The sequence below is a fragment of the Lepidochelys olivacea genome (assembly GCF_965140295.1).
Source record: "Lepidochelys olivacea isolate rLepOli2 genome assembly, chromosome: 3".
Classification (NCBI taxonomy): domain Eukaryota; kingdom Metazoa; phylum Chordata; order Testudines; family Cheloniidae; genus Lepidochelys; species Lepidochelys olivacea.
This window is the reverse complement of record NC_140413.1, coordinates 38,828,271-38,852,464: the sequence shown is the minus strand read 5'-3', so window position 1 is coordinate 38,852,464 and position 24,194 is coordinate 38,828,271. Positions and strand designations below refer to the sequence as shown.

General features: G+C 39.9%; 1 long non-coding RNA gene across 1 annotated transcript; it reads right to left on the bottom strand.

The window, feature by feature from the left end:
- Positions 1–154: 154 nt before the first annotated feature.
- LOC311518618 lies at positions 155–21,049 on the bottom strand. The gene is made up of 3 exons (XR_014711055.1): positions 20,857–21,049; positions 12,817–13,116; positions 155–700 (listed from the first exon to the last, which is right to left on the bottom strand). It is a non-coding gene; the product is annotated as an uncharacterized lncRNA (long non-coding RNA).
- Between the last annotated feature and the right edge of the window lie 3,145 nt (positions 21,050–24,194).

The following is a 24,194-nucleotide window of genomic DNA, read 5'->3' as shown; positions in this document are numbered from 1 at the left end:
GGGTCCGACGGTGTATCTGCCGGGGATGATGATTCAGAATCAGACGAGGGTAGATTGAGGTAGCACGATAAACTGTAGGCCTTTTTTTATTTTTAAAAGATTGCAACAAAGAATTTAATACACGTTTTTCTCTGTTTTTGACAGATATCTTCAGAGGATGAAGAGAGTTGGCCCTTGAGAAGAATAACCATGATATGCACCTGTTGTTTTTGCATGAAGCAAGATTGTAAAAAAAAGTCTGTAAAAAGTAAGGAGGGTGACTAGCAGAGCTGCGAAGATGATGTTATGGCCGATATTATTAGGGCCGTTGTAGTAAAAACCATTTACCACTGTTTGAAAAAACAACTTCTGGAAAACTGTGCAGCTTGTGTGGTAGGCGAGCCCAACCCATTTAGTCACCCTTGTGTCTTTTGGGGTCGCTCAGAAGTATTTCACCAGATTAGACGTATTTCTTCCAAACTGAATGTGACCCAGCTTCTAAATGTAGTTATAGCTGAAGGCTACAAACTGAAAAAGCTTAACATGACCACTGAAACTGTAACTGAAGTTGTTAAAATGATCAGGGAGGTTGCAGAGACATCTGACCCGGTGGTCTTGCTGGTAGACCTGTCAAACGAGGTGGCAGCCAAAATTGGCCGATCAGTGAGTAGCAGGATTCGTAAAATGGATTGTAAAACTTTTTACATGCCAGCTCCTCACCCTAAAGGGTAAAAAAAAATAGTGATTAAGATGTATTGTAAAATTAAAAAAAAGTTTGTATAACCATTTTCTATATTACTTTCCTTATGCATTAAATAAATGTGTATAGTTGTACCCTAATATTAATATTTACATAAATGTAAAGTAATATTACTTTGCTGCTGCATTAAAAGCTTGTTTTTTTTAAGTAAAATGTGTATAGCCTCTTCTGTATTAAATAAAAACAAAAGCAAAAACTGGATCTTGTGTATACATGTGTTTTAAAGTAAGATGGGTTAGACATGCCGAGGTTGCTAAAGAAAATGTATTACTCTCCCGGAGAAGTTGGAAGTTTGGGGGGTGTAACACCCTTATTTCAGGCCGCTAAAAGACACCGCTAAAAGACAAAGCAGGTTGCCGCTTGGCTTGCGGATAAAGAGGCTTACGCTTTACATAAACTGGCAGTGCTTACATTTAAAAGAAAAAACGGTTGTGTCTGATGCAGATGCATAATGGCAGGCGTATTTGGTTGACATGGTCTCCTGTTCTAATCACAACGATGGTCGTAAATATATTTTAACAGCGATAGATGTTTTGTCTAAATACGCTTGGGCGGTAACCCTAAAGAATAAGACCGGGGAAGAAGTGGCAAAGGCGTTTAAAGCTATTTTTACACATTTTTGCCTCAAAAATTATAAACAGACAGAGAAAAAGAGTTTTTAAACAAAGCTTTAAAAACTTTGTTTAAGCAACATGGGATACACCGTTTTGTAACCAATAACGAAGTCAAGGCAAAGGTCATGGAAAAGTTTAACAGAACTTTAAAATCAAAGATGTGGAGGTATATTTTATTTTTGCTACATTGATGTGCTGCAGGCCTTCATAGATGGTTACAACAGAAGTTATCACAGAACTATTAGAGGATGCCCGATCGACGTGACACACTCTAACACACTAAGCGTATGGAAAACCGGCTACGGGTTTTAAATAAAGGCGCCACGTGATTTTTAAGAAAGGGGATCACATAAGGGTATCTAAAATGAAGGGTACTTTTGAAAAAGGATATCAGCAAACCTTTACTGATGAAATATGTTTCATGAAATTGTGTCAGGGGTTTTATTACGAGGACAGAGGCTTGTGTACGCATTATAAGATTACGGAGAGGAGGAAGTCACAGGTTCATTTTACCCCGAAGAATTACAAAAAGTAAACCCTAACCAGGACCGCATTTACAGGGTAGGAAAGTTTTTAGCGAAAAAAGGTTGGGGAAGGAATGAGAATTTTTTTGTGAAATGGAAAGGATGGCCTAAAATATTTAACAGTTGTGTTAAAGCGTCTCAAGTGCAAGACCTCTAATAAAGTAGGGGGGAAATGACTGAACGGAGTTTTTACATTACCTTACCAAGCAACGCCTCTGCGGGGGCTTTTCCTCAAAATACTAGTTCCAATTTTACAATACAACTAGCCAAGCCTTTAAATTTGATAGGTTATTGGGATGTCGCTTTATTGGAAATTCATTATTGTCACTCGTGAAACACACTCTTTTACGACACACCGTTTATATTAGTATCGAAAAAAGAAATTAAATCCTACAACATAGACGCCAGCTATTATTCAAGCATTCATCATTTAATAGAGAACATTAAGCATATTGACAACGATACCGAAAAACCAAAGGTCAACTTAATTTACAACTCGGTGACTAGAAGGGTTCGGTTAAAACCAAACGATGAAAATTACTTTTTTTCCACTCTGGGAAAATTGGCAGCAATATTGGGAACGATTCTGGATTATCCATGTAGGGTAGCACCATACCCCTTGGACATTATGGGAGGGTTTAACTCTTTATATGTGTAAATGGACATAGCGGAACATCAGTTAGTGGGGGACTACTACGTGTCGCTGTTGCGCTGCATTCCCATCCACGGTAGCACTGCATTCCCATCCGCGGTAGCAACAACAAATTTATTACCATCACGTATGACAAACCACATTACGTCCCCGTGAGTAACCAGCATATCGGTACCATTACTATTGAAATAAAGACAGATCAAAATAAACATGTTTCATTTAGTTTTGGGAAGGTGATTGTTTAACTACATTTGTGCCCCAGGAAAATGAAAGAATGGTGACTATGAAAAACTACGGGGATCTCATTTAGTGTAGGAACTACTACAAGGCCCAGGCTGGTTATGCCTTACCGGGATTTCAAGGATTACCAGTCACGTACAGGGCTGGTTTAGGAGGGGTATTTTGCAGTCTTTTTAGAAAAGCCATGCCGCTTTTGAGAAGGGGTTTTGAAATTAGTAAACCCCACATGAAAACAGCCACAAAAAATGTAACCAGAGAAGTAGTGAACCACGTGTCTAGCACCATTATAAACAAAATAGTAGCGCACAAGCCACAGGAAGGTTCCGGTTTAGTCATGATGAGGAGAAAGAGAGCAGCATCGTGCCAGCCATTTAAAGGGCCTCCTAGGCCCCTTAAAAAAAAAGCTGTCAGAAGACTCCTCAGTCATAAAACTAAAAGGTGCCTTAAGAAGAGGAAGTGACGTATCGCCCGTAGTAAAAGGGATATATTTTAAAATGGCTTTTATTCATTGTGGCTCTGACGAATGCACCAAATCGGAACTGGATTTATTTCAAATAGCCCCCATACAAACCAGTATTGAGAATAGCTTTTATGTAGAGGTGCCGCCTTTGGCTGCTTTGACGGTGAATGCCCCTCTAGAATTTTTTATTTCGGGACACGGGGATCATTACTTAGATCTTAACAACACGTTGCTGTATGTGTGCTGTAAGGTGGAAAAGAAGATGGGTCAGACATTGATGACGACGCCAGGGTTGCCCTAACAAACTATCCCATAGCCACCCTTTTTAACCAGCTGGATGTCACTCTAGGCGACTGGCTTATCAGCCAGAGAAGCAATTGTTACCCTTACGGAGCCTTGATAGAGCTGATTCTGAACTACAGCCATGACACCCTTGCAACGCAGTTTTCAACAGGAGGTTTCCATAAAGACACGGCGGGGACCCATGAAAGCACCCTTTTGGTTGGTGCGACTAATGAGGGGTTTATACATAGGGCCAGACTAACGGCTGGCAGCAGGAAGCTGAATTTGTTGGGGCCTCTACACAGCGATTTGTTTTTTCAAGAAAAACTATTGCTGAATGGTGTGGACTTGAAAATTAAACTGACGCGCAGCAAAGATGGTTTTTGCCTCATGAGCGGGAATGCCAACCAGAATAAAATTCACATTTTTACACATACTGAATAATTATTACACATTATTATTATTATATTGAATAATCATTACACATATTGAATCTATTTGCGCATGTTAAGTATCCTCACACCTTCCTGTCAACTGTCTAAATGGGCCATCTTGATTATCACTACAAAAGTTTTTTTTCTCCTGCTGATAATAGCTCATCTTAATTAATTAGCCTCTTACAGTTTGTATGGCAAATTTCACCTTCTCTGTACGTGTATATATATATCTCTTCTTACTATATGTTCCATTCAATGCATCCGATAAAGTGGGCTGTAGCCCACAGAAGCTTATGCTCTAATAAATTTGTTAGTCTCTAAGGTGCCACAAGTACTCCTGGTTTTTTTGCGGATACAGACTAGCTCGGCTGCTCCTCTGAAACCTCACATTATTTCAGTGTCCCTGTTTGTAAAACGGGTGAAAGTGACCCTGGGGGTCCATTTGGGGCATGCTGAAGCTCTAATGACCACCAGTGCTAAGTACCCGGTAGACAGGGTGGGCATAAAGGTGTTTAGTATTCTGGCCGGCAGTCTTGTCAGTAACCAGGAAAACCTCTTTTTGGGACAGTTACCCAAGCAGCTCGTAATCGGTTTTATAGATAACGAAGCCTTCAGCAGCAGCTACATTAAAAACCCTTTTAACTTTAAACATTATAACATTAATTTTGTGGCCTCCTATGTGGATGGCGAACAGGTGCCGGCAAAACCCCTACAACCCGATTTTGAGAATGGAAACTGTGTGAGGGAGTACATGCAGCTTGTGAAGGCGACTGGGAAATATGCAAAAGACTTATCGCTCTCGATTGACAGTGGTGAATTTCCCCAGGGCTATACGCTGTACGCCTTCGATCTGACCCCGGACCAGGAGTGCACCGATCATTATTCTTTGATTAAAACTGGAAACCTGAGAGTGGAGATTCAGTTTGCAATGGCACTGCCCTTTATGGTTAATATGATAGTGTATGGGGTTTTTGATAACGTGCTTGAAGTGAATCATACGAGACACATCCCGTTTGACTATATGTGATTATGAACACCGTGCAGCTAAGGCGTATTTTATCAAAGGATGCTTTTTTTAGATGTTTTTCCTAGCGACTTGCTCCCGAAGGGTTTTGTGTCTGGAAAACCTTTGAGGCTTATTGTTAACATGCACCCCCACGACTTACCAGGGGAACACTGGCTGGCCCTCTATTTACCAAAACAGGGCCCTGGTGAGTTTTTTTACTCCTACGGATTTTCAACAGACAGTGACTTTTTTTCTAAATCTATTATGACTTTTTTAAACTGTAACTCTAATAACATTGTGTTTCATCAGAGACAATTACAGGACCCTCTAGCTGTAACCTGCAGTTATCATTGTATTTTTTTTAAAGCAACATAGTAGGGGTTTATCTTTTGATCTTTTAAAATTGTACACTGATGATTTACCAGAAAATGACCGCCTGGTGGTACGTTTTGTAAAAGGAAAAAGGCCAGGCATGCTCAGACTTGTTCCAAACATGTTTCAATATGTCCAGACGTGTTTGTCTTGTCGTGAGTTTAAAGAGGTGCATCAATAAAGCACACGTTGAATTTTGTTTACGTCTTTTATTTTACACCATTAACCATTCAATTTTTTGTTTTTTAAGAGGGACATTTTTAAAAGGGGTGCTGCTACTTATGGCTCTAGCCCTGTTTTAAGACGTTCTAAAAACTGTTTATTGGTAACATGGCTTACAACGGATGTAGGCATGTTCAGCTCTGCCAAGGCTTTCATAAAAACATTCCACCCCTTAGGAGTCCTCTTGTTAGCGAAAGAATAAGAGCCGGTTACCTCCCTGACTTAATCGAGCATGTGAGACCCCTCAGTTGCTTCTCCCCAGTACACAAAACTGCCATTATTGGCCCAAGAAGAAACATCTTTATGCTGTCTGAGTTTATTTAACAATATTTCAGCTTTTTTTTTATAGCAAGGATTTACCCCCTCCAATACCTCCCGAATGACAAAGTCTGATGAACCCCACTGGACTTCAGGAGGTTGAATTTCCTTTTGCTCTTCCTCAGGAAGAAAGAGGTTTATTTTAGTCTTTTCCATTTCACCATGCTTTGCCAATACCAGATATCTTTGCAGGACCCCCTTGTAAAGTTTAGCTTTCTTGTAGTCGGATAAACTGGATCTTTGAAGAATGTCTTTCATTTCTGAATCCAACTGGCGAGTGGTTGTGGTTCTGATATTTTATTCACTGCTGGAAGCACGCTTTATTTCTTCTAACTGATGGCTATGAATGAGGTACAATTTTTCAACATGTTCCATTATCTGTTAATTAAAAGGCTTGACAGTAGAGGGAGTGCCAAGCTCAACAAAGGTCCGATAAAGCTCCCGGCCTGTTTCACAATTAGCTTTTTTCTTTTGAGGGATAGTTTTTTTATCACTCAGCTTTTAAATAATTCCCTGTTTTCTACTAGGTCATCAGAAGCTGAGCAAAGAATAGCCTTTCTTTGCTGCTGTTTGGCTTTGATGAGAAATCTTAAAAGAGCCAGGTTTCTCTGCATGTGGCTAGAAATGTTTGTCGGGGGATGCTCTTTTTTAAAATGGAAGTTTGATAAAAATAACTATTTTTCATGGAATTTTTTTAAGGCGTATACACAGTGCCAGTCTGTGGGGAAAATGCCTGTTCTTAACCTGAAGGCTTCAGGCACTGAAGTGTTTAAATCTACCAGCAGATACCTGTAGGGTTTTTTGGTAGCATCCTCAAAAACCTCCAAAGAGAATTGTGTTTTACCAGGGTACATTTGCCGGGCCAGAGTGGTGATTTGCAGTTTATTGTGTGGGTTTTTAAAAAGAACCATATACTTAGTATTTAAATTAATTGTTTGGCTTTTTTCCCCTAACAAAACATGTTTTGCACAATATACATAATACTTAGGTTTTTGTGGTGTACGTATTTTGTAAAAGCTTTTTCGATTTTGCCGCTTTCAGAAGCAGACGCCATTAGATCATCTATAATAACCATATTCATTTTATTACTAGGAAATAAATGTTCACCATTAAAAGTATTAGGTAAACCTTCCAAAAATATAATACATGGAAAGTTTTGCAGCAACTCTTTATACAATGGTTGCCAACAGCTATAACACCACACAATATTTTCAGGCACACACGATAACAATTTATTGCCATTTTCTAACAATTGCTTTATAAAAAATGATTTTCCAGAATTCAAGGAGCCACAAAGCAAACAGGAAAAGGATTGAACAATCTGAACGTGGCTTTTCATAATAATCAGTACCTGTACGGCAAGGTTTTAAAATCCACCTCAAGGGCTCTTTTGTTGTAAATGACTTTGTTTTTTTCCCCAGAGTTCTTGTTTCTATCAACCAGTGCTTTTTTACCCTCATGATTCCTGGCTGCTGTACCACAATTTCTTTTGGGCCCTCTCCCATGCGGTAATCCCAGACGAGTTCTTTTAAGCTTTCAAAATTAATTTTTTCGCTATTCCCTGAGTTGAGCATGATCCGTTTTAATTTCATACAGGTCTTACCGCTGGACAGTTTGTACCCTATGTTTTAGGCCCAGCGGACACAAACTCCACGATGTGGCCATCTGGTGGTATTTCGTTGGTCAGATCCCTTAAATAATCCCCTAGGGGCGGATTCCACTCCCCTTGTTTACTCCCAAAAATCACAGAATCCGTATCGTGATAAAGACACCGTGCCTGTAAGCGGTCTAACAGGTGTTAGAGCTCTAGCCTGGCATAAGCGGTGGTAAAGCACTCTATAAACATGTTAGTGTTGCTGGAATGGGTGCAGCATTCTTTTGCGTACTTCCAAGACACCATGGCCGTGTCATTGTCGATAAACTCGCATGCTGACACGTCGTAATGAGGTACAAAGATGTACTTGAAGAGCTTGTTGGGGTCCATCACTATACTGGTGTTAGTCAAATTTGTTTGCTGACCAAATTTTCCCCACAAGGAATTTAAAAACAGCTTTGAAATTTGCCTTTTTGTGGGGTTTACCTTAATCTTGTTTAGATGCAGACACATGCCTTCTCATTCACGGTACTTTTTAACATACTGGTTTTTTTTCCAACTCGTCCGTACACCAGTGAGGGAACCCCGAGGCCTCTTGTTTCTATCTCAGGTGTGTTTTAATGTAGTCTGAAAACAGGGTATCTGAAGAGCTGTTAAAATGCCAGACTTCATAAATCTTAGTGATTCTGTACCCTTTGTTTAAAGCCTCCACCAACTCTATTGTGCACCAAGTCCCTGTTAAAGCCCTCTTCTCCTGACTGTGTGTGCAGGGGTCCTTTTGTCTTCTTTCTGCACAAAGGGCGCATGGGGGAATATTAGTTTACCACCGACCCTGTATGGCAATACGGGGAACTACAGACCTCTTGGAGGGTACACTTTAACCTTGGTGATGCCAAAGTACCCTCTGATATCCCCAAACCCCTCATACACGATAATGGGGTGTCCCACAGGGAATTGTTTAGTCTTCTTAACAAAAGGGTAGAGGCTGGTAAAATCATAGTAATGAATCTGCTCCCCGGGCTGCGGTTTGTAATAAAGGCAGATGGCATTCATTCTACCACCGTAAAGGGCATATCTAGGAACCAAAGGCAGTGGCAGGTTTTTTTCTCATAAAATATCCCCCACCCGGTTATCGTTAGCTAGCATAGCCTGCCATTAGTGTTCCCACACAGTCCTTACCTCAAACCCCTGTTTTTTTAGAAATTCAGCCTTAATCATGGTTCGGTTGTACAGTTGTCCGTAGGTCACATTAAGCAACGGATTGTAATCATTTTCACAATAGCAGACAGGACAGCCATGAAAAAACCATTAAATTCAAAGGCTGTGGGTTTACCTGCTATGACAGCATAACTGTCTAAAAAATAGGACCCCACTTTAAACTCCCCACCCTGCAAAGCGTGTTGGATGTAAATGTTCTCAGTGTGGGCTACAATACAGCAATCGTTGAATGGCCTGGATGGAATATCTCTTCTGCTGTTTGTGGTAATTGTCTAATGGCAGAAGGGCTATGGTTCGTGGTTTTAAAAAATTAAACCGGTACATGGCCATACAAATCAAGGCTAACGTAAGGTACTGAAAGGGGTCTATACACTTAGTGACCACCTCCTCATCATCATGTCCTGGGTTTTTAACAATCTGCTTCTCTGACATTTTTATGACTTCATTTCTGAACCAATCGCAAGCCTCTCGCAAAATTTCAACATCTTTTTGACAATAATAAGGCAGTTCTTTCTGGAGATCGAATTTGTTTTGGCGATTGTGTTGGTACCAGTTCAGAAATTCCTTTTTTTCTTCAGGCAGCATGTATTCTACTCCAAAGTACTCTATCCCGAGCATAGGCCCCACACAGTTCTGATTTTCAACGGTGTTCAGCGGAAAGTACCCCTTGACTTCCTCAAACCCCATAGCTTTGGGTAACTTGCTGAGTTTCATGGGAAGAAAATGTAAAAAACCTATAAATCTGATGTCTAAGTCCACCACTGTTACACACATTAGTTTTCACCTTGCATTACCGGGCTGACAGCCATTTTTTCTTTAATCAGCTGTCTAAGAAAAAAACAACAATTCTAACCTTTAGCTTTATGAGCGATAAAAGTGTATCCCTTAAAGCGCTTGTCTACAAAGGTTTGAACAAGGTTTCCCCTTAAGGTTTCCCCTTAAATTCCCAGCTGATTTCTTTATCTAAATACAAGGCTTAAACATAATTTGGCACGTGTACCCCTGTTTCTTGCATGCACTCAAAATCATAAAACACATAATCCTTCCCCTCTTCTGGAGACCAGATATTACGCATATAACACTCGTGACCATCTATGTTGTTGGTCTTCTGATACACTGGGGACACTTTTTGCTTTTACACCAATGATTTTTAACTTCATAGAAGCTGCACTTATCACAAAGACTTCTGTTTTTACAATCAACTTTACCGTCCTTTGCCAGAGCATTGTGCCTTTCTAAACAGGCCTTGGACCTGCAAAATAGCTTACAGCTGGGGCATCTCTGTTTTTCACTGGCCACTTCAAGGCACTCAGCACTATTACACATACAGCAGTAGTTTTTACAGGCGTGCTGGTGTTTGTGGCTGTACGTGGCGTAACAGTAGTTGCACAAATATGGTGTGCCTGTGAAGGCTTTAATATTTAGGATGCCGTAATAATGTTTGTCATGTAACCGAACAAAACAGTTTTGGGGTAATGTACACCAAGCATTGTAAAAAAAGCACAAGTTCCCATTTTCATGATACATGACTGTAATAGCCACGCCTAAGTGTTCTTCAAAAGAGCTCATGTCTGTAAAGCTAATCAGGTTTTGGTCCGAAAGCCCCAACTCCTGATGGAGATGTCTGGCCCCCTCTAATAGTTGAGCATCTGTAAGTTTTTCATCTGATAAAAGACCCAGCGCGCTACCGGCAAAACACAGGTTGTTACCCTGGTTATTTAAATCAATTAATTGTTTTATTTTTTTCCCCGATGATTTTACTGTATGTGATAGTCTTTGAGAGTCTTACAGACCCACCTCCACCAGCCCTGTTTCTAATAATCGTAACAACCAGTTTTAGAGTTCCAGACCCCATAATCTCTGCATTACTTTGTAACAACGTAATGATATTATTTAAAAAAATCTATGGTGTTTAAATCTTCCCAAGGCCTCCGTAGAGAAAAAAGCGGGTGATTTAGCCCTGGGGCATCTAAGTGTAGCTGTACAAAATCTTCAGAGCCCACCTGATTATTAATATCATCTAGAAAGTTTTGAATAGCGGTGTCAATGGCTGCCGTGGCCTCTGTGAACCCCATTACTCTGTCCAAATTAGTGAAACGAAATTCTTGAAAATATTCGTATATGTTAAACTCTCTTCGGGGTCTTATCCAGTGTCTCACACATTCCAAATACACCTAAGGAGGTGTATTAGGAGCAGGAGAATCTGGACCTTCAGAAGAGGGGGTTGGGGGGGAGTCTATGTCTATTTCCCTTTCTTGGTTGGGGGGTTATTTTCTGTAAAAAGCTCTGGCTTTTTAAAGTTTTTTGGCCAAAAGCCTCCTCAGTTTTTTAGATTTCTTCCATTTTTCCCCCTAACCCCTTGTAAGCAGTGTCAGGATGAGCTCCACCCTGACATCTGGTGGTGAGGTGTGGCAAGTTGTGGAAAAGAACTTCAGGGGCTGATCTCATTTGCATAGGCACACCCACCACGCCTAGAATGAGACCATAGCTGCCCAAATGGTCACTTTGGCTGCTGTGGGATCCCCAGTGTCTCTGTTATTGGGGCAGGAAGAATAAATTGTTATTACCCTGATTATGGGAACTGTGCTTGGAACTGTACGTGGCCTTTTGTTATGATGGAGGGATTCACCATCAACTAAGTAGCACTCGCTAGGCAAGGGTCATGGGTTCCAAAACTGTGTGAATGGAGAGAGGCTGGGGACAAGTATTAATACTTGGTGGCATGGGCCCCTTGGTGAGGGCCTTACATGCTGATTGCACTTCCTCCTCTCTCCACTGTGGAATATCAGAGCTAATTTTGATTTCATTAGAAGTCTAGTTATAGGCTGCTGAGCTCACTTTGGGCTGACAGTGCACCAGCACTGGGGCTCCCCTACTATAAGCTGAATTCACCTAAGAGCTGAAATCACTGAGTGTTGTGTTAAGTAGTGGGGGAGCCTGAAGATATATTGTGGAGCAGGTTGCGGGACGGCTGGTGAAGCAGTTCGACACGGAGCAGTGTGTGGATGGCAGGAGCTGCTTGTGGGCCGTGGAGCTGAGTGAAGGAGTTCGTGGGGCGGCTGGCGGAGCGGAGCGCAGCTGAGCGAAGGAGTTCGTGGGGCGGCTGGTGGAGCGGAGTGCAGCTGAGCGAAGGAGTTTTGTGGGGCGGCTGGCGGAGCGGAGCGCCGCTATGGAGCTATGGGGCGGTCAGCTTCAGATCACGTAAGGTGCCTCTTACCCCCGTCCCATTTCCACCCAGGTTGGGAGGTAAAGCTCCGCCGATAAACTTTCGAACTCTGGGGCTGCCCTGACCAGGGACAGAGACTTTTGGGGCATTGGACTTTTGGGACTTTAGGTGATTTGGGGTTGCTGGACTCAAGAACCAAAAGGGAAAAGGGCATGCCCCAATTTGCCTGGGGTGGGGTTGTTTTGCTCATGGGTTGTGTTATGAATCCTGTTGGTGGTGTTTCCCCAACATAATGCCACATTGTTTCTCTCTGTTATTAAAAGACTTTTGCTACACTCAGACTATGTGCTTGCGAGAGGGGAAGTATTGCCTCTTGGAGGCGCCCAGCGGGGGTGGTATATATTTGTCCCAGGTCACTGGGTGGGGGCTCGAGCCGGTTTGCATTGTGTTATTGGAATGGAACCCCTAGATATTGAACCCGGCCCTTGTTGCTGCCAACTCTGACGGGCAGAAGGGTTACACCTCTTTATGTTTTTAGGTTTCATGTTTAGTCACACCCTCCCTTCCGCCTTCAACGCGCTTTCCACCTTTTCAATCAGTGCCTGGGTATCTGTTATCTTTTGGTCTAAAACCACCCTTTCTTCTGGAGCATTTTGCTTTTGAAACACCTCAAGAATTAGCTTCGAAAACTTTTTATTTATTAAACGCTTAAGAGATGTACAAACACTAAACATCTCATTACAAACAACAACTGATGCAGCAAGGCCTACGGGGAGGTTGTTATTTGTAGCAGAGGTTCTGCGTTGCCCAGAAGCAGGGGGGCTGGCCCCTAGTCCCTGCTCAAACCCATGTCGGACATGGTTGCTGCTACAGAGTTGTTTGCTTTTACCCTTTTTAAAGCTGATTCCTTCTGGGCTGTGAAGGCATAGGGTTGTTGAGAACTAAGGGCTTTGACCCCTTTGAATTGCTTACCAATGTCCCTGGAAGCTGCAGAGGTAGATTTCTTGGCTCTGGAGGTGCAGGGCGGTTCAAAATTGGGGGGTACGATCCCCTATTTCCCACCTCTGGAAACTGTTGCTGTTTCAGAAGTAGATTTCTTGGCCCTTTTTAAGGATGGCTGGCTCTGTGTAATGAAGGATTTGGATGTGCAGGGCTGTTCAAAATCGGGGTGCCTAATACCCTTGCTTCAAACGCTGGAAACTGTCGCTGATTCAGAGGGAAATTTCTTGGCCCCCTTCAACATTTCTTCTTGAGGGGTTACGCTTGATAAGTCTGCCAATACACATAAACAAAATGTTTTTAGCACATAAGGCTGTATGTTCTTTTTACTAACAGCAACACAACATATGTGAAATTATATGTGTGTGTGTGTGTGTGTGTGTGTGTATAGGGGATAACACGCCCCGCAATGCTGAAACATTTATTTTAGAAAGGGGGGCTAAAAACTATGTTTAAATACAATGTACAAAAATAAAGCGCTATTCCCGCTTATGCCACATGGGGGCAGTACAGCTTCCAAATTCTCAACAACGTCCAGCGAAACTTTTTTATAGTAAAACCTTTGGGGCAAAGGCAGCTTTTTTTTTTTTTTTTTTTAAACTAACAACACCAAACATAGTCCCCAATACACCTGTTAACGCACCCCCCTAGAAACATATACACTATTTCCAATAACCGTTATTTCAAACACCTATTTAAAACAAATCATACTGTCTTCTGTAATCTCAGGAAAACCTATTGGTTGGTTTTGACTTCCATCTTGTTCTAAATTAAAAAAAAATAAACTCCTTAAAACCATTTCTTTTAAAATAAACCATAAATGTGTAGCATATTAATCAGCTTACCAAAATTTAAAACTTCTAGTGAAGAATCTGGTATGTCAAGAAAAAAGGCCTTGTCCTATTTAAAAAATATATATATCTTGACTGTTAACTAAGCACAACACAGGTATAAAACCATGGTGGCAAACACACAGACACACACCATAGTAATTTTTCTTACCATGGTGTTGCTTCCCGTGGTGGCAGAAGTCTTGTATCAGCAGTATTTCTTTAACAGTGTTGTCCAGTTTTCTGTCCCTATTTATAGGTTTAAACCTGTTGGAAAAAAGGTCTTGGGACCTCTAAAAATTAATATTTAAAAAGGCATTTCTTCGAAAAACCAAGGTGTGTAAAGGACATTTTTTCTAGGAAAAAAGGTAGGTAGGTATGTGTGTGGGGGGGCATGTGGCTATATACTTTAGCTTCTTTAAATGTTAATAATTAAAAAGTTCTTATTTTCTATAGTAAATGTGTTTAAACAGTTAATAAAAAGACACTGTAAATGGTAATAAACCCATTAACATCTCTGTAACTAGAAGTCTTTAAAAGCCGCAACCTGTATTCTTTAATTCATTTTGTGGCCCTGGCTTTTTAAAACAAGCTTGCTCATTTTAAAATAATCCCTGTTAAACTTATTACTAAAAACCCCGACAAGTCTTATTTTACATTTTGTTAAAAAGGTTGCTGTGTTTTACTGTGGGTTTTAATTTTTTTTTCATATTATGTTCTAACCTTTTTTTAAAAAAGCCACAGTTGGCATGGGTTGTAACTGAACCCTGGCTTTTAAAGCTTTCTGCACAATTTACAGGCCATGAGGGTTGTTTTTGGTTATCTTTTTATTATTTTACATTGTTAATAAGTTGAAAAGAGGGTTTTTTTAGGCATCACGTTAAAAAACACATTTTAAAATTGTTTATATTATGTGTTGCTCAGCTTTTGTTACAGGGTGGAAAAAAAGAAAGAAGGTCCTGGTTGTTTAGATAAGAGCAGAGCAGGGGCCCTTTTTCTCAAAAAAAAAAAAAAACGCGGGAGGGCCTCTGGCTACATACTTTAGCTTTTTTAAACTTTCATTTTAAAAAAGTTTTTATTTTATATATTAAAAAGCACAAGTTCCCATTTTCATGATACATGACGCTAATAGCCACGCCTAAGCGCTCTTCAAAAGAGCTCATGTCTGTAAAGCTAATCATTTTTTGGTCCGAAAGCCCCAACTCCTGATGGAGATGTCTGGCCCGCTCTACTAGTTGGGCATCTGGAAGTTTACAGTTAAAGTTACCATTCTTTCTAATACAAGTCTTTGGTATCATTTTGTTTTAAAAGCAGGCTTAGGGCTTTCTTGTTATGTTCTGGCCTTCTTATCTCCGATCAAGAGGCTGTTTCTGCTAACAAATGGCTTTGCTGCTGTTTCAAATTGTGCTTACTAAAAAATAACCCACGTTAGTCTAAAACCTAGGGGACAACTTTAAAAACAGGTTTTCAGTGTTTTTAAGCCTGGGTTGTTTCTGCAGACTCACATTTTATTGAAACACCTATGCCAAGGGGGTTAAATAAAGGAATGTGTCTTCAGCTGGCCTTGTTTTTGAAAGTGGTCTTCTTTTCTAATCCACTACCTTCAAAAGGCTGTTTCAAGTTGTTCTTACTAAAAACCTTGGGGAAAAGCTTTTAAATACTTTTTGTTAGTCAGGGTTGAGGCTATGGGTGCTTCAGCATGCTCTTTTTTACTGAAACACCCCTATAAATAAAGGAATGTGTCTTCAGATATGTTTGTCTTTTCAAGTCATTATAAAGCAGAGCTTTATTTGTTTACAAAACTTAATGTAACTTTTACTGGTGTTTGTTAAAAAGTTTGGGAAAGAAGCAGACTGCTTCTCTCTGATCCACTGACTCACAAAGGTTGTTTTTGCTAACAGGGGCTTTGCTGCAGCTTCACATTCTTCTTACTAAAAATAATCCATGTTAGTCTAAAACCTAGGGGATAACTTTTACAAATTGTTTGTTACAAAAAGCTTATGGTTTTAACTTTTATGAAAGCCCCTATGTAAAAGGACTATATGGTGGGAAAAAATGCTGGGGATCTGTTTTTTTAGATAAGAATAAGGCAGTTAAAAGGGAAGGGGGAGAGAGGAGGGGAGCGGGGAGAGAAGGGAGTTGGCTATTGTTTAAAATCTTGGAACTATAGGATTGGTTCTGGAAAATTAATTCTATGACGCTTCTGTAGAACAACCTCTGATTGGGCTGATCCAAAGGCAGTGATAACAAGTCTGAGAGGGTCTGAACCAGGGAAGTTGCCTCATTCTACAGAAAAATTGAAAGGTAAGAATTCTCTCTCTCTCTCTCGCTCTCTGATTCAACCATGTGCTGTCTATCTTTGCCCTTTGCAAAGGGGCTTTCTTTTCCCTTTTCTTGCCCTGTTCTTTTTTCTTAACTTACCCTTGTATTTAAATGCTTTTGTATTCACTTTTTTACCATGTTCTTACTAAACAGGCTCTGCCTTAGTAAATTCCCTTTTTAAACCTGGTTTTTAATATTATTTAACTTTTTTCTTAACCGACCCTGCTAGTTAATAACCTTTTACATTTATTTCAAATTTTTCTATTCTTTAATAACATGCCAAACTAGACCTTTAAAATCATCTCTCCTTACTTAAACTCACCAAAAATCTCTTTTCTTTAACAACTTACCCCTCTTCTTTAAAACTAACCCTTTAAAAACAAAACTCTCCTTTTTTCTTCAAGTTCTCTTTCTATTCTTGAATAAAATGCCAAACTAGACCTTTACAATCCTCTCTCCTTTCTCTACCTCCCCAAATAACCTTTCTTTCCTTTAAACCTTACCCAAACTTTCTTTTTTCCTCTTTAAACTCTCACACTCTAGTCTTTTAACCTTTTTTTCTAAATGTATCCAAGCACAAACATACACAACACTCCCCCTATTTAAACATAAGATTTTTTTTTTCAAAATGGCCGATGGCGCCAAACTTCCATGCCAACAGAAACAGGGTTGGAGGGTGGGACATAAGCCCCAAAGGGGGCATGGAAAACTGTCAAAAATGCATGGTGATGAATGCTATCGAGCCATATACTACTCACAGGTAAGGCTACATCCAACTGCAGACACAGACTGAAATCAGCTCTGTGTGGGAGGATTCAGCTTGGGGATTTACCCAGCACTCTTGTGAACACCTCCTTTGCTGTGTAAATCCAAAATAATATTGTCTTGCATTGTATAGAGATCTGTACAGCACAAGCTTATAAAATTTGCCTCCTCCCTCCATGTGGAGGGCGATATGCAGCGCTTTTTACTGCTTCCCTTCCCCCCAATATGAATTGTACAAACTGGTTTATAGAAAACAAAGACAAGTTTATTAACTACTAAAGACTGATTTAAAGTGATTAGAAGGGATAGCAAACAGATCCAAGCAGATTCCTGAGCAAATAAAACGCACAAACTAGGCTTAATATATTAAAGAAATTGGCTACAAATAGTAATTTCTCACCCTAAATGTTGTTTTTATGCAGGTTGCAGAGTCTCTTGAAGGTAAACTGCACTGCTTGCAGCTTAAATCTCCAGGTATACCCTTCACAGGCTAACCTTTCTCCCCAGATCAGTCTTAGGTGTTCCCAGCAGTCATCCTGGGTGGGGATTCAGTGAAGAACTGGCAACCAGGATTAACTCACTCTCCAGCCTTAAATAAAATTTATATATGACTGGAATCTTGTTTCCCAGTCTGATCCCCTTTAATGGAAAAAACACTGAAAGCCCAGGATTGGGTCTAGTACCCGGTGACATGATCACCTGACCCTGTAGTGTCAAAGCAGGAAACCAGGAAGCTTCTCAGGAAGGTGGGAGATTAGTATCTTCAAAGTCTTATTGTTCTTCCTAATGGCCCGTTTAGGCTGATTGCATCTAGGAAATGCCCACGAGACAGTAGACAAACACTTTTGCAATTGATACAGAGCTTATATCCCTAACTTCAGATTCCACAATGATACATACAAATAGGACAGTCATAGTCAGTAAATCATAACCTTTCCAGTGATATCTCACAAGACCCATCTTGCATCAAATACAACTTAGTTATGCCATATTCATATCATAAGCATATTTCTATGAAGAATATGGGCATGGTGTGACACTTGCTTCTTACATAAGGTTATCTACTTCTAAATCTAAAATATTTGTTACTATTCATAAACCTTGTAAAGCTGCTTGTTTCTTTTCCTTTTTGCTGGGTTTTCCTGAGATAATCCCTTTTTTCTTGGCTGAACCCATTGTTTACACAGTTGTTAAGCACCAGGCCCAATGCATGCTTCTAATTTCCAAGTACCGCACCCCATCTTTTTAACAAAGTCTTATAATTCAATCTCCCAACAGCATTTCTAAGTGATATCATGACTTCGTATCCCTTTCATTGTCGTATTATATTTTATTTCAACCACTTAGCCCAGCAGAAATTTAGGTTGTGATCCTCAATTTCCACCCTTCAAACTGTGCTATTATCCTCAGAATAATACTTCTCTTCAGAGGCTCCTATACTTTAATAATTCTCAGGATAAAGTCTGCCTCCCAGGGCTTCTCTACCCTCAGTACCTGATTCCAGAATCTGCCTTCTTGGGTCTTCTTACCCTTGGTGGCTGATTCTGTTTCCTGTGGGCCTTCTTGTCTTGAACACATAGCATCAGTTTTTTAAAGCAATTAAAAAAAATACTTCCTGCTGTCAATTGTCCTCCTATCTATTAGGGGTTACTATACCTTCCTTGAGGCTTCAAATAACACGGTGGGCTCACCCAGGGACACAAGATATGTTACCCCCCAAATCAGAATCGAGCCAGCCCTACAATGGCCTGCCTTTACCCGTAACTTAATTCGCAATTTGTCTGTTTTTGGTAGGTGAAAAGGGGTGGCCCACCTTAGGGGAACTGTCAGAGTTTTACCAGCGGGTTTCCCTTCAGCCTGTGGAGAACTCCCCAGAACAGACTAATTCTGTTAACCCCTGGAGGACACGGTCACAGACTTCCACTCAAAGGATTGACACTCAGGCAGTAATTCTTCAAAAACAAAAATAAACCTTTATTTAACACAACTCTAATACAATAAATCTAAAATGTATATTTAGAGAAACAATACATTAGTTTGTACAGTTTATGTCTTATAAACTGTATTAACACAGATGCATATTAAGGTATAATCAGGGCTGGATTAAGACCTTTAGAGGCCTTAAGCACTGAAAAGATTACGGTGCCCCCTCATATGTAATTCAAAATAAAAACAATACTATAACGTAAAATAAAATTTTATTTTTCGAAATTACACAAAACTTACATGTATGCTAAAATTAAAATAGCTTCTTTCTAGCTTTTCTGATTGCAAAATTCTGGATAAGTTCATCGAAGCATGTCCATTTCCATACACAATAGAGAAAGTGAATCAAGTGTGTCCTGACACACTGTTGTTCTCTGAGGATTTTTTATTCTTTTCAGCTGAGAAAAAGAGCATTCTGTGGAGCAATTAGTTATCATCAGTGTTAGAAAAATACGTAGTGCGATCTCTACATTTGGAAATACACATTGTATTCTGTCTTTCAATACTGTATTATGAAGATCAATGTGACTGAATTTCATTTTTCCTGTTTCATTAAACTTTGCTTGCATATAACAGTGGAACTGCCGTACTTCTCCAGAGAGACTTATGCTCAAGTCAATAGGATATGAGTCAACTTACTTTTGGGAACCTTGTGAATATTGTTTGTCAGATAAGTCCATATCATTTAGAAAAGAAAATCTACTTGATACTTCTTTGTACACTTCACCTCTCCTCTTCATATGAGCTTCAAGTGTATCAATTATAGCATAGTAAATAGATACGCAAAATTTGTCTCTAGGATTCAGTGCTGTGTCTGTTGCACTGCTACCATTTGCTTGTTTTTTCCTGATTTGCTTGTGGGACTGGGCTTTTTTGTAGTTAGTATCAGGCAAGATATCTTTTGATATGTCTTCAAATCTTTCGAAATCATTCTTCAAAGTGTGTAAGTGGTCTGCTAATGATTGGCAGAAGTCTGCACATGTTTTCAATTCCAATTATTTTTCTTGGAGAGCTTGACTTGAGTGGTAAAAGTGTCATAAAATTTCATTCCACATGGTCAACATGAATACAAACTCTAGTTCTTGCATCTTGTTTGCAATGTTTTCTGCCTCTTGTATAGTTTCTCCCTTTTGAGATTGGTCTTCAGCTATACTTTCTAATGCATCCACAATCTTTGAGTAGGATTCCAGAATTGCACTCGTTGCCACTGCATGTGCCTCCCAGTGAGTATTAGAAAGAGATTTCAACACACAATCATTGCCCGAATATATTTTAAGAACTGCCCATCGGCGTGTTGAGGCAGAGAAAAATGTATAAAGTAACTGGACTGTTGAGAAAAAACTTACTGCCACCGGACAACAATCAACAGCACGGCGGCCAACAAGACTGAGAGAGTGCGCAGCACATGGTATGAATATGGCATATTTGTTCTGTTCTAAAAGCTTTGTCTGCATTCTTTGGTAACGCCCTGACATGTTGGCAGTGTTGCCATAAGATTGACCTCTGCACTTTGAGAAATCTACTCTGCAAACTTCGCACAGATAAGGCAGTACTTGATTTGCCATTTCTTCACCAGTGTGGCTTTTCAGATTGAGGAATGTTATAAATGACAGGATCTCATTTCCTCACATTATTTTGATCTATGTTAGTAGGATACCCCCTAGTTTAGGTGGGGATAAATAACAAAAAGAGAACAGAAAAATGGGGGAAGAGTGTATAGTGGAATGTAAGAAAGTCTAACAAAGTTCTGATTTTTCCCATGATGATTACTTCAATGCTTTTTTTGAAATATCAAATCCCCCCCCCAAAAAAAATCTCATGTTTTGGGGTTTCCCCCTGTTTTGCTGGTGCCCTAAGCACGTGCTTAGTCTGCCTATTGGGTAATCCAGCCCTGGGTATAATACAGTTAGAAAGGGCTTTTCAGTGGTTACATTCTATATGCAATAGCAGATCACATACAGGATGCTGGCAACAAACTATTTATTTAAACATTAAAACTACATAATAATAACAACAAACATAATAAATATACATACACAGACATCCAGCTTTATTATTTCAGACACACCCACTCGCACAGTTTATTTCTTATTGATATCACTAAACTTACTTTTCCTGTAGTCTTCCTTCCTCTGAGTGGTCCTTCTGCTCTGTCTATATTTTGCTGCTTTGCTGCTCACTGTTCTGCTTTCCTTTTTCTTGTGATGTCACTCTTTTAGATGTGTTCTTCTTTTCTGCTTCCTTTCCCACAGGCTTTCCACACATGCACTCACTGACCCAGACCTGTCAGCTCTCTGTCTTATATACAGATGTTTGCTTATTCTGATTGGTTATTTTTACAATCCTAAGCATTCCCACCAATCAGGTTTAAGCCTTCAGTCAATCAAAGCTGGACCTGATTGAAGACCTGTGTTATGCTTAATTGACCCCTCCCTTTGTTCCACCTGAGCCTGCTTGCTTGATATTGGCTGATTCTCTCTCAGACCTCCATTTTGGATTTCTCTGACGTGTTCCTTGCAACTGCCATCTTGTTATTTCAAGCTGTAACCACCTAAAACTATCTTTATTAATTATTAAACCTCTATATTTATAAACAACTATCCATATGTAAGTATACTGTAACACTGATTCACTGTCACCACTCCATTTTTGTTATTTTAAAGAAGTTTAATTTTGATTCCTCCCTGCTTCAGCTAGTGGTGGCAGCACAGTGCTCTTAGTACTGTATTCTTTCCACAGAACAGAGCAGCTGGAAAATCTCTTGTATTAGTTTCCAGTTCTTCCATCTACTTCTGCTCGAATCTCTCTCTCTCCCTCTGACTCAGACTCTGATTCCAAAACTGTCTGCTGACAGCTGGCCTTTTATGCTGCATTGTGGCTCTTTTCTAATATACCTTTGTATTCTTAGAAATAATTACCTCACTCGCATGTGCCGAGGATCAACCATTATTTCAGAGTTCTGATTGACAGCTCTGACCTTCAGAAGAAGTTTTGACTAGTATGAGTGGGCTATGATCAGCTAGCTCTTCAGCGAACTGACCTCTCTGTCAGCCCTTACTGTGCTTGCTCAATAGCCACCAATCTTGCATATGCTCACTGTTATTTACCTGAGAGCTGTGATTCTGCTGATCAATACACACACATACCTGGCTCTTTGCCAGGACACCATTTTAGAAATTCTGGGCTTTCAACTCAGCATACTCTGGGTCTGTAGCATTCATCTCAGTGTGGAGAGATCAGGCAAACAAAGTGTGACTGGAGAATTTCTCTGGAAACAGGTAGAGAAGGTTTTGAACACATTTATAAATTAAAGAGTAAGAAATCACCAGGCCTAGATGGTATTCATGCAAGAGTTCTGAAAGAACTCAAATATGAAATTGTCGAGCTACTAACTGTGGTATGTAACCTATCACTTAAATCAGCCTCTGCACCAGATGACTGAAGGATAGCCAATGTAACACTGATTTTTTTTCAAAAAGGCCCCAGAGGTGTAATCCTGAAAGTTATGGGCCAATAAGCCTAATTTCAGTGCCAGGTGAATTGGTTGAAAGTATAATAAAGAACAGAATTTTCAGACACAGATTAACACAGTTTGCTGGGGAATAGTCAACACGCCTTTTGTAAAGGGAAATCATGTTTCGCTAATCCATTACAATTCTTTAAGGGTGTTGACAAACACATGCAGAAGGGTGATCCAGTTAATAATGTTAATAATGCACTTGGACTTTCAGAAAGTCTTTGACAAAGTCCCACATCAAGGGCTCTTAAACAAAGTAACCAATCATGGGATAAGATGGAAAGTCCTCTCACGGATCACTAACTGTTTAAATGATAGGAAACAAAGGGTATGAATAAATAGTCAGTTTTCATATTGGAGAGAGGTGGATAGCAGGCTTCCCCAAGGATCTGTACTGGGACCTGTTCTGTTGAATATATTAATGATAAGGAGGTGAACACTGAGTTGGCAAAATTTGCAGATACAATTACTCAGAGTAGTAAAGTCGATAACTGACTGCAAAGAGTTACAAAACCCACAAAACTGGGTCACTAGGCAACAAAATGGCAGATGATGAAATTCAGTGTTGGTAAGTGCAAAATAATGCACATTGGAAAACATAATCCCAATTATACATACAAAATGATGGGGTCTAATTTAGCTGTTAGGACTCAAGAAAGAAATCTTGGAGTTATGTGAATAGTTCTTTGAAAGATATGCTTAGTATGCAGTGGTACTGAAAAACTAACAATGTTAGGAACCATTAGGAAAGGGATAGCTAATAAGATAAAATATCATAAAGCTGCTATATAAATCCGTAGTGCACCCCCACCTTGAATAATGTATGGAATTCTGGTTGCCCCATCTGAAAAAAAAATTAGAATTGGTGAAGATCCAGAGAAAGGCAACAATAATGATATGGGGTGTGGAGCATCTTCATATAAGGAGAGATTAAAAAGACCAGGTCTGTTCAGTTTTGAAAAGAGACGACTAATGGGGAATATAATAGAGATCTATAAAATGATGAATGGTAGGGAGAAAGTGAATACAGAAGAATTATTTACCCCTTCACATAACACAAGAATGAGGGGTCACCCAAATAAATTAAAAGGCAGCAGGTTTAAAAGAAACATAAGGAAGGACTTGTTCACACAATGCATGGTGAACCTGTGGAACCCCTTGCCAGGGAATGTTGTGAAGGTCAAAAGTATAACTCGGTTCAAAAAAGAATTAGATAAGTTCATGGAGGATAGGTCCCTCAATGGCTATTAGTCAAGGTGGTCAGGGAAGCAAGTCCGTGCTCTGGGTGTCCCTAAACCTCTGACTGCCAGAAGCTGGGACTGGATGAGAAGGGATGGATCATTCAATAATTGCCCTGTTCTGTTCATTCCCTCAGAAGCATCTGGCACTGGCCAGTTGGAAGACAGGATACTGGGATAATGGACCATTTGTCTGACCCTGTATGGCAATTCTTATGTTTCTCTTTGAAACTGATTAAATGTCTTCTGCTGTATTGCACTGTGTCAGGTGTCCAATATTGTTTCATCCACATCAGACATGTATTTTTCTGGAGCTCCAGAAGATATATACAAGGGTGTTACCCCAACATTTGGATCCAAGGCACTCCAATACTGGCTTGCCTATAATAATAAATTTATCGTCAATTTATTCTGCCCAAATGGGTTATAAGGTGGTGGCCTGCCCTAGACGAATTGTCAGGGTTTTACCAGGTTTACCCTGTGGGAGGACATGGATACCGCCCTCCACTCAAAGGATTGGCATTCAAGCAGTAATTCTTCAAAAACAAAGTATCATTTATTTAAAGGCAATAAGCAGTTACAATGCATTCAATAAAGCAAGAGGGAATATATTATAATACATAAAATATAATATAACATTATTAACTTTTGTTTAGAAATTATACATTAAAGCAGTGCAATAAAAGAAAGACA